General features: G+C 38.1%; 1 protein-coding gene across 1 annotated transcript in view; it reads right to left on the bottom strand.

The window, feature by feature from the left end:
- LCOR (ligand dependent nuclear receptor corepressor) overlaps window positions 1–11,626 on the bottom strand; it is a 22,178-nt gene extending 10,552 nt beyond the window's left edge. The window contains exons 1-2 of the mRNA XM_009582312.1: window positions 11,598–11,626; window positions 1,802–1,934 (exon numbers count right to left, since the gene is read on the bottom strand). The gene's annotated coding sequence lies outside the window, so the exon portion shown is untranslated. The remainder of the gene's footprint in view (window positions 1–1,801; window positions 1,935–11,597) is intronic.
- Window positions 11,627–12,100: the final 474 nt, after the last annotated feature.

Raw genomic sequence — 12,100 nt, 5'->3', positions numbered from 1 at the left:
GGGGGGGAGGGGGAAGAACTAATAGCTGGCATGAAGCCAGGAGAGCCCAGCATCTCTGAGCAACGTAGGAGTGTCACAGTTCTGCCATTCTTTGTGTCCTCTTTGGTATGACAGTGCCTGGGGACCTTATGGCAGTGGCATGAGTTAGAATAACCTTTCAAGCAATCTAAATACAGCCAAGCTTGACAACGATGCATTAAGGACTCAGAACCGACTTCCTGCCAGGCTTCTTCCCTTCCCTTATTACTCTTGCACCAAGCACAGCTTTGTCAGAGGAAGGAAAGCAAGAGTATATTAAAAAAAATTCTCAAAGATTCTTAGACATCTGAAGTGATTTCATTATCTTCATTCTGTGTATCTGACCATGGACAGCGTGTTAAACCCCTCATTAGCACACTGCAATATCTGCCAATAGTTTTTCAACAATTAGGAAAATATGCATCTCTAATAAGACACACACACTGGTCTTACATAAAACTTTAAGCTCAATGTTAATGGGACGAAGTCTTTAATAAACGATTTAGAAGTGATGGAAGTGCATTTTTTTCTTTCACCGGAAAAGTAATATGGGAAAAAGTGTATTTTCTCTAGATTTTTGTTTTCTTAAATCCCTTCTGGATTTAAAGAGAGATGGGATAAATTTCAAAGCAAAAGGAAACAATAACCTTAAAAGAAAAAAAAAAAAAAAAAAAGCACTGAAAAAGAAGACTTGGAATAAAAGCATTATCTGAACTATCAGTAGTAATGCAATAACTATCCTTCCTACCATCCTACATGCTTCTATACTTTATGCGATACATCATAATGTATAGTTTGTATTTATTCGAGTCATAAAATAAAGGCTAAGATACTGTTATCTACCTAAAACACCTTTAAATATTTTGGTCACTGGGAGGAAGGGCTGAGTACTGGCTACAGCAATTTCTAATTTGTAAACTGAAGCCTCACATTGTACCCCAGCAGACAGGTTGGAATTACTGATTTGGCAGATTTTCTCACACATGCATGAGACTGATAAGTACAATGTACTTTCATTCAGGATGCATTTGGAAGCAACCTCTGGATTCCCGTTTCTCAGATTGGTAGAAAACAGTGAAATTAGTTTTGTGCCTTCCTAAGAGCACATTTAACTGACATAACTCTCCAGAAGAGATTTAGAGGATTTTCTAGCGTTGAGCTACTGTTATTGTTCTCAGCATATTCTACAGTACTGATTTTCCAATTCTCTTGCTGATCACATTTTGAATTCTCCATATATGCCCCTTAGCACTATTACAACAATATTTTATACTGTGGATTGCTGGGGGTGGGTAATCACCACAGACCATAGTGAGAAAGCTGCTGACCTTTAAGAAAAACTGCATTAGTACACGTCCCGCTAAAATTTAAAAAAAAAAAAAAAAAAAAAATTTCCCCACCTACTACCACCACCACCACTTGCCCCTTCTTCCAAACAGCCCACTCACCTAAACATTGGTTTCGGGGGAGCAGTTCTGCTGGGTAAGAACTGAGTCATTGAGTCATTTCTCCAAAAGTGCAAAACACCAGTGTTCTCATGAAGAGACTTGTTTTAGGGTTAAATATGTTATACTCTCTTCCTCTGTCCCAAGCCCACACTGTTGTATTGCTACATCATTTGAGAGTCAATTTTTACTCTTGATAAATATACATAAAGTATAACGACAACACCTGAAAAATACTGAACATACAATGACAACTTGAACGTCAGATCTTTGATACCTGTATTGCATGCAAAAAGACCAGCGAGAGATACCATTTTACCCCCCCCATTAAAACCAACCTTTTCTGTAAAAGACTGCATTGAGGAACTCTTCCGCTTGCCTTTCAAAACGAATGATTTTTGCTTGCTCTTGTCTAAGCAGAGCTTCTTGTCCAGCTTCCGAGGCTGGCTCATCCAGACTGACTAAGTGTTCCTGCAAAGATATGTAATATTTGTAAGATCTTCCTGACTCCAAAATGAATAAAGTTCCTTAGGCATTAAATATTTTACTAAATTCAAAACTTTGTTAGGTACTCAGCACAGAGTTGAATCTATTGAAATCACAACCTGATTTTTGACTGCTCCAGAACATTGTACTTTGTCCTGTTTTCTTGTTGTAAATGCAGCAGAAGCCTGTAAGATTTGATAACATTATGGGAAATAAGAGCCCACTATAAAGAAGAAGATTTAGATATTTTATAACATTTGGCTGCAAATCTCATATCTAGCACTTGTTCTTTGGCTATTACTTTTAGTTCCAAGAAATAACTGTTGAAGGCAAAACACAGAAAGTTCTCCCCACTCTACATAGCGTTCATGCAAAAACTGAGCAATAAATGACCAAGCATTAGCAAAAACCAGGTCCTTTTGTGAAAAGGCTCAGTAGTAGCTACTTTTAAGTGAAATAAACTTAAGTTAGCTGCTTACAACACCTGCAATGAATTAAAATTCATTCTATCTCTTACAACTGGAAGCAACTGAGTTACCTCAAGAATATTTCAAAACAAGTGTTTTAACTACGATAATTAAATTGTGTGAGACGCCAGGATAAATTACTAATTTTAAATACAACTCAAGAAACTAGAAGACAATGGTTACAAAAATACAAAGTCTAAACGCTTGGATTCCACCCCCCCCGACACACACCCCTCTTCTCATTTCTTTCAGTTTAATGCATTGCCCCTCCCTAGGAGAACAATCTCTTTCCTGGCCCTCTCCCTCCACTTTCATTTTAAGCTATATTAAAGTTACCTGTTGGAATGCGTACACAACCACCCTTTGGGTTTAGGGAGTGTTTTGTTTTGTTAACCTTTACTAAGTACCAGTTACCATAATATCTAGGCTACATCTGTTTTTTTGGCCTCTACTGTACAAGTTGATTTCAGGTTCATATCCTCATGGGACTAGAAGGGAAGGAAAGATCGGGCAATTCATTTATAATTCACAATAAATGAAAAGAAGTCATTCTTAAGTTTGTGCCATCTCAACTTCAAGAGGTTTAATGAAGCAAGGTTACATAACCAGCCCATAGTAAATTAACAAACACAGCAGTCACATGAACTACGTGCAAAGGGTAATAATATGAAATGCTGTGGACTCTGGCCTAAACAACAAGGGCTCTCACCTCAGATTTGTATTCAACAGCTTCCAAAAGTTCTCTATCAAAAGTAAAGGGAGATACTATCTCAGACAGGGTATAGAGACAAAGCAGTATTTTATGCTAAATAAAAAGATGAGGAGCATGCAATGACAGAGGTGATGGGTGAGTAAAACAACACATTTGCTGTGAAGGTTAAGAGTCTGTAGAAGTAAAGACCTCACAAAGTGACTGACACTTTTTCCATACCAGAGAGATTCCAGGCTTGCTCTCAAACCTGCTGGCTCCCATAGGAAAGATTAGTGCTTTTGAGATACTCTTAAAGAATACGAATTTGAACTGATGGGTTAACTATAATAAAAGCGTTCACCTCTGGGCCAGGTACTCAACCAGTAGTGGTGCTCCCACGGTTCACTGGCATTTATGAACACACAAAAGGCATTTATGTCCTTTTCTGATATTTAAAATACATGCAGTATCTGTACAGGATTTCACAATAAAAATATTTGTGAGAATAAGCCCAATATTTTTGTAATAGTTACTCTTCTGGTGAAACTTCATAGAACATATTTGCATCCTCTTTTTGAAACTGTGTCTCTGCATCTGACAAAGTTTAATGCAGGATCTGTCTTAGTTATTGACAGCCATTCCGAGTCAAGCTCCATTATCTTTTAGGCATTATCAGGATAGTTGTAAAGTCAACTTATCAGTTTGTGTAAAAAGCAGACATTTGTGCAAATTAACTAATAACAGAAGTAATCTAGGCATACAGAAGTGTTGGAACAATCACTGGAATATCTAAGCATTTACAGACAAACTGCTTTAAGTTTTACTTTAAAAGGAATCTCTGCAAACTGATGCACAGAGATTGGCTAGATAAGATCCATTAGAGTTAATTAGCATCCTCTAGCTAAAGTCCCACAAGCCATTGCAAAAAACTTTCTTTTAATTCAAAGGACAAACAGAGAATTCAGAATTGAAGGAAACATTACCCCTTCAACCTGATCTGATACTCTGCCCTTTTACAGACTATAGCTCTGGAAGAAGCCTAAAATAAAAATAACCCTTGGCCAACACAATGCATTTCAAATCTTCCTAGTACTTTTTGCAACTAAGACAATACATAGTAAGTACTAGCCTAGCAACTCGGTGGAAACCGAGTTCAGCAACAGCATGCCTCACCATGAACAAGTGTACTTTACATTACTCACATAAAGGTAATGTATATAGAGTACAATTTAACCTACCTAGGCTAAAGCTGTACATTTTCTACACAGAGAAGGAATGAAGAAAAAGGGATCAGCCAGAAAAAAAAAATTGTAAGTGGCTTACACTGGTCAATGGCTGAATAAAGGATCATTTGATCTGCATTCAGGAGAAGCGGGGAATAAATAGCAAGGCAATGGCAGTGCTTAGTTCTTACCCCTCAAACTAAGGAGCATGCACCTCTTTACACGCATGGTTTTTATCAAATGTCCATGCTAAGACATCAAAATGTAAAGAAATAGAGTTATATAAGAGAATCAGATTTAACCTTGTGTGTAGAAAAAGATCTTCAGCTATTTTCTGGCACCTGCAGTACAGCACAGACTACATGAGACAAAATATACTGGAGAGATTTCTGTTTACTGCATTTTTTTATTATTTGCTTATCAATTGTGTCACAATTATTCCAGCAGTCTTCATAGCTGGTTCACCCCTAGAAGGAAACTTCAAATTTCCACGCTAAATATTTGATTGTGATTGCTATTCAAACTCAACTTCCAAAAGTGGGTTTTTTTTGTTTGGGGGGTATGCGTTCGGTTGGTTGGTTTGGAGTTTTTTTGTTGTTTTTGTTTTAACGTTTTCCACCATTTCTTCTCAATACCCATTATTTGGATCCACTATCTTCAGTCTTATCCTCTCACTCTACAGTCCTGAATCACATTAAAGTTTTCAGTACCAACATGCAGGTAGTAGGAAGAAGAAAAACCTGTAATATTTAGACAGCATTGTCATTGGTTACAAATACCCTGGAAAAAACCCAACTAGTTACTTTTACATATTATTTATAACACAGCATTCATTCTATTCTCTTCATGCTTCTCTTCAGGTGGGAATCATGCCCCAGACCATCCCTGGAATCCCATCAGTGAACATGCAGTACCACTATATTGAACAATAATGCTTCAGGAAAAGATACTTGGAGTGGTTTGCACATGCTCCCAAAGGAATAAAGCTCTTTTTGTACATTAAGATATAGAGCATAACTATATAATTAAGTCAAAGAGCCTTAGAAATACAGAGCTCAGGTTTTCAAAATGCAAGGTCAATGCGTGACCTTGAGAGACCACCTAATCCTGGACAGCCCAGCCTTGTCAGCACTAGTGCTAGATCCTCATTCAGACCCTCCTTGTAGGAAGTGTTGATACAGCAATTCTAAACGCTAAACTGCTGGCATGATGAGAAAGGTATGATGCAGGCTGTTTTTGTATAGAGATGGCAACAGCAGCTTCATGTTTAAGCCACAGGCCGCACGCAGATGGAGCGGGAAGCGCCCACAAGCTAGAATAGTGTGACGTAATTCCTATCCATCTTCGTGGAGAAAATGGAGGGAGGCTTCCCACAGACCACCCGTGGCTGACTGGCCAACCCATGGGATAGGGATCCCATCCACAGGGATACAATCCAGCCTCCCACCCCAAGACAAGATCAGGATCAGTAAGAAAGGAATGTTTCAGCAACCCTAGGTTGTCTTCTCCCACACTTCATTTTTCTTAAGACTGTACAGTCTCTTTAACTCTTAGCCAGTGCAAAGGAGCATCTACTATTTCCTGTAGACATGCCTTAAGGACACCAGGAACCGTCTTCTTTCCTTCTCTTCCTTCTACCTTCAAGACCAAGTCATTCTTGCTGCTTTCATTTCAATGCTATTCAGTTTATGTCCCTCTTAAAATGCTACACCCAGCTGAGGCTTCACCAGCATTTAGGTAAGAGAATAAATTTCCTCTCCAGGTATTAAGACAAATGTCTCTTTTGATATAGCCCAAAAATAGTTTACTACTTTTACAACGCTATCACTTTTCACACTTCTATAACTTGTGACTTGACCAAACAAGTCGGTCTGTCCTGTTTCTCAAATTTATCGAGATCATTTTCAATTCTGAGTATGCCCTTTAAAGCATCTAGAACTGTTCCCAGCTTGGCATCAACTAAAAATTCAGATTCAGTTTAATTAGTTTTAAGACGTCCCTCACTTACGGAACATACATATACTTTTATAGTAGGAAACAGTATTATTTCCTTATTAAGATCACTGATGTCAGATATATCAAATTTGAAACAAATTTAACTTGACTGATCCATAGCTATTGAATATCATTTATTACCTGGGGGGGGGAAGTGGAAATACAATATGCTTACATTCACATTTATGCACAAGCAAAACTGTAACCCCACATTACTACTAAACACAGCTGGAGATTATCACAAACAGCTTCTTCAGGTTTTAGCCTCCATATCAAATTATTTTAAAACCAAAACCAATACAAAATTGACAGTCTAAATCACTTTTTTAAAGTGATGAAATCCATTAAAAATGTTTTAGAGCATCTTCCAGCACACTTAGGATCTCTGTACACAGTTTAAACACATTCTAAAGCCATCAAAAATCGTAAGAGTTCTGCAACTTCAACTCATTTTCAGATATTTCCTTTGCCATCTTCAATTATTCTACGAGTTAACGCTTTAAATGATAGTGGTAGCTTCTCTCCGGAATTATTCAGACACTTACCACAGTTTACTTCTTATAGTTCATGATCCTCCATAGCGAAAGGACACCACATTCAGAGGCTGTTATTATGACTAATCATAATCAAGTAATGGCATGATACTACCCTTTAGATGTTTTTGTAAAGCAATTACTTACAAGCTTTTAAAAATATCCAAATCATATCAGAGCAACTTTGAATTTTAAAATTACTCCTTCACATGCTGTACCCTACCACACTTCTTCACAGTTGAAAGAATCGTTAGAGGTCCTTATACTGAAGCCAAGGTATTTTATGGTACTTCGAAGACCAGACTCAACCTTCCGCCGTCAACAGCATGAAACTCCAGAATATGCTCCTAGATGTCATTTTCTCTCTTGCTATGTTTGTAGCTTAAATATATCTACAAAATAGTTAATGTGCTTAGGAGTATTATCCTTCTTGTTCTGCTCTCAACAACTAATGAGATTAGTCACCCCCCCCCCCCCTTTTTTTTTTAAATATATATGAATTGCTTTATGTAGCTTTAGACAATAGTGTTTTCTTTTCCAAATGAATATACTCAGCTGAATCCTCTTTAAGGATTCTTTCTCCAATTTCCCCTCTTATTACTGGTGCTTTCTTCTGACCTTATCTATCTGCATCTTTTTTTAAAAAATGAATCTTAAACTAGGCTTGAGCTCCAACTATGAGCAAATGACAGTACAGTCTACCTCATTTGATACAAACATTCTACACAGAGCCACAGATTTCTTCTGTAATGATAGCTCTGTCAGTTTATTTAACAAGTCACACTGAAAAATTAAGATCCATAATTAAAAAGAGATAAGTCAAGTACACCTTGAGTTCAATTTGTCTGAATTGATGGGTCTTCTCTGTACCACAACCTTTTAGAAAGAAAAGCTTCATAAAAAAAAAAAAAACAAAACCAAAAACACCACCACAAAAAAACCCCCAACCATCTTGCAAACTATACTATCTAAAATCTTCCCTGTGAAGGATAAAGCCCACAAGGAATTGAGAATTACCGCATTTGCAGATTGTCCAAATGAGAATTCACTGGGTTTGGTCCCATACAATCCGATCTACTTCCTCTCGCTATGAGCGGGCAGCTAGAGCTGCTAACTTTGTCTTTTTTGTCTTTCACGCCCATCAATGTACTCATACATTTTTGCACACAGGCACCTATGTCAATAACCTGGTAGCAGCTCCTTAGGTAACTAGTTATTCTCTCTGATTATACCACACTGAAACAATTGTGTATTCTGCATTATATGATGGAAGGAAAAAAATCCAATTTCTAAAAGCTTTACATTATTGCACATAACTCTTTGGATTTGGGCAAAAATGTCTGGGAAGATTTTAGCTCCCTACTTTGTCTGTATTTTATGATTCCTTTCAAATGAAGACACTTAAGACCATTTCTCTATCAAAAACTGCCTTGTATTTTGACTGCCAAAAAATCCATGCATTTGCTCAGTATTTGCAAGTAGAACTACTGCTACAAATAAATTAATCTTTTCAGAATACTTCGGCAGATGGTTCTCCATCCTTTAAAGAATGCATGTAATTGAATCTGATTGCTTGTAAAAGCAAGAACCAACATCACTGAAATGGGTGGGAGAGCAAGCGTAGCTTTTTTTCCCTTAAACAGCTCTGCCAATAAACTAATCTTGGCCTCCAATTCTCATGCTGCAGTCCAGAACTCAATTCTCCTGAAGCACAACTACTGGTCTCCTAAGTTACAGGTAATTCTTAAGGGCAAATGAAATCCAGAAAAAAACACTGAAGATTTTTACTGGTTTTGAACTTGTCAGACAAGGTATCTACATGTCACTCAAAGGCGAAAATCAAGTACACTGATTAATTATTCCACTAATCCAAAAGGAGGTATTGATAGAGATGTACTTATTGGGAAAGAAGGCCAGCCACAGCCACACACTGTTGTAATATGTGGTTTGTGGCTATCTTGCTCCCAGCTACAACATCAATTACACACCTTTTAATTCTGTAACTCACCAGTATACAAGCACAAACCCAAATCATCTCATCCTGCCCAGTTCTTTTCCTAAAAATGTAAGCGGATGCACATCAACAATAAAAAAAAGCAGAATAGAGGATGTGGCACAGAAGGCACAACTGCTACCACTTTACATATAGGAATAGACAAGTTTTAGTAGTTACAGAAGACTGAACCTGCAACTCCCTAAAAAGAAGGGGAGTTAAAGATATCATTAGAGATGTTGAATGGAAGATATTTCAAATAAACTAGTTTCTGATTTAGTTCAGTCCATCAGCTGAAGACTGTCCATCATTTGGCTAAATACCAAATGAAGTTACAAACTTTTTTGTAACAATTAAAGTCTCTGATATTTTAATTCAAATTATGATGTTGTTAAATTCATACTATTTGAAGGCTCCCACAAGAGACTCACATGTAACTCTGTATTGCAAGGTAATGACATCAGCAATGGCCAGCAGTGCAGCAATTTGGCATACCCACAGAGGAAAGGAAGGACTCCCACCCTGCCATCTCTCTCAGCTGACATACAAGAACTCACTAGGTCTAAAAGGAGCCATATTCTTCCCTCAAAAACAAAACAAAACAAACACCAAACAAAAAAAACAAAAAACCCAAACCCAACAGAACTGATAAAGAGGCTGGGGGGCAGGAAGAAAAAAAAAACAAAACAAAACATCAAACATCCCAAACCCTAAAAACATACTACATACTCCAAAGAAGCCCCAAGCCAAGCATGAGGAGAATCACCAGGATCAACAGAGAAGTCACAAGTCTGATTTGAATGGACTAAGTGATCCCTGGCCGTGCAGCAAACAAGCATGCGTACAAAGGTGTCTCTGCTGTCCCTGTTTATCAATCAGCTAGGAAAAATGGTTTAAACAGGTATTTTTGGCTACTGAAATGTAAAGTGACAGAAATTGCTTGGGTTTTATTTATAAAAATTATTCTTCCCAAGCCCATAGTGGCTGACTGACACTACTACAGCCTTTCTTAACTCACATTTCTCTTCAGCCTGCTGAGAACTTACAGCCTCCTTCCCCTTCACTTAGTGCCTTTGCCTAGTGATGCTGCATGTCCCTGCTCCGTTCTGTGTCAATCTGTACACAATCCTAAAATCTCCTTAGGCCCCTGATGCCAAAACATCACAAAGCACACCAGATGTGTGCATCCGCATCTTTTCTTTTGCCCACTTAAAAGCCACCACACAATACAATAGGAAACCATGTGAGGAACCGTAATGTAAATGATAACCACCACTAGCATAAGGAATACATCGCCAGTTTTTCAGTGATACTCACAATCATGGGCTATGTGAAACTACAAGAAAAGCCTAGAAAAGTATATGAAAATATAAATAGTGATATCTCAGCTTCTGACTAAAGGTTGTGCAGAAGCTTGAAAAGGACAAGATGACCATGCCTAATCAGCACACTATATGGTGGACATCCGTGTTCTTAGTTTTAATCTTCACCTAACAATCACCGATTTTCAGGAGCTGTATTTTAGTTACTGTGGACCTATGAGGACAATTGAGATGTAAACAGTCTTTTTGAAGATCTTCCCATACACTGTTAGATTCTCCCAGACTATGACCAGTCTCTGACCGCACCACAAAAATAATTTCTGAAGCAATTCAATGCCTTAACTAGAACTGTGCTAAACACTGCATTTTGTCTTTTTATGAGATGACATAAGTCAAACAAGACAGAACTCCTTACAGCACAAGCGTACATACAGCTTACCTGCTGTCAGTCTCAATGAAAGAAAGTATTATGCCTTACATCTGTTCTAAATGCAAGCGTTCCTAACCCTCCTCCCCATGCCTTAACAAAAACTGTAATACAAAACCAAGCATAAACTGGCAACATGGCAAGTATCAGTGTAAACAAGGTACTTCCTTTATGAACAAGCCGTGCACCCGTACATGTTAGCTGCTGCAGAGGGAAGGGTGCTTTTGTTTCATTTCTAAGTTGATAGAGATCCACTCTGCATGTTATTTTGCATTGTGCAAGAAGTAGTAGTAGTAATTAAGAGTTCCAGCAAATGAAGTTTTGCCAAGACAGATGAGCCTTCCTTCCTACGCTATAGAACAATCATTATTTCAACGCATGGGCTGAGCAACAATCACATATAGCACAGTAGCCTTTGTTTCACATATAGCTACAATCTCGTTAAGAAAACAAACTGAAAGTTTATTATGTTGGCAAAGCTGACTTGTCCACTTTTAGGCTCTGACTTGGTTAAACAAGCACAGTACAAAATCTACCATACATATGAGCCCTTTAATAAAAGGATATGGCCCTTCCAAGATACCGAACAAGACTCAAGGTTGTTAAAATGGACCACATTTCCATGCTGAAGATAAGCCCAGCCTCTGACTGTAGTAAACATGCGCAAGCCAAAGTCTGGCTCCCTTGGGAAGGGTTACATGATCCCAACAAGATCTCTTACAAAGAACTCAAAAAAACCCAAACCAAACAAAAAACACCAAACAGAAAGAGCCGCTATGCAGGAAAAAAAATCTGCATCACATACTACAAAGAAAAAGTTGCAGAGAAGAAGCAAGTCTCTTCATTAACTTGTATTATTTTAATTCAGAAAGCCTTCCGAAGGAGCGGAAAGGGGTAGGAGGTTGCAGATTTTCTACGTTCAGTTAACTGGGAGCAGCAAACTCCCTCCCTTTGTCCCTCCCCTACAACTACTAGCTTCACACATCTGCATTGTTACCTTCACTTTTTCTCTTCTCAGGCAGCAGAAAAGACAATTTTCATCAAAAGACCAATCAGAAACACCTTCAGGCTCACAGTCTGTAAATCAGAGGAATAGCAAATTACTTCATATTCATAAACCGCGACACAACTGGAGCCAAAAGAGAAATGCCGAATTAAATACCTGTTTCACAACATTCTTGCCTGCATTCTGAGGATGCAGGCTTCATTTCAGCCATTTTTCTAAATCCCCAGATTACCAAACTGTATACATTTTATCTATGCACAACAAATCTGTTTTTCCGAGCACTGCCAAATACACTCCCAGCTACATAAAGATGAACGCACACTCATTAGTAATTTTAGCCAATATGAAACTAACTGTGAGCACTGCCTGGGGGAGGGGGAAAAAAAGCACAAATCACCACGGTAACACACATTTTCTAGAGGCAGAGCTGGGGCTGCTTCTGTCATTAGAAATGCAGAACAAGATACAAAAATAGAGATTGAATACCTTTAAAC

The sequence above is a fragment of the Fulmarus glacialis genome, unplaced genomic scaffold (genome assembly GCF_000690835.1).
Source record: "Fulmarus glacialis isolate BGI_N327 unplaced genomic scaffold, ASM69083v1 scaffold5467, whole genome shotgun sequence".
Lineage (NCBI taxonomy): Eukaryota > Metazoa > Chordata > Aves > Procellariiformes > Procellariidae > Fulmarus > Fulmarus glacialis.
The sequence above is the reverse complement of the archived record's forward strand: the minus strand, read 5'-3'. Positions and strand labels throughout refer to the sequence as shown.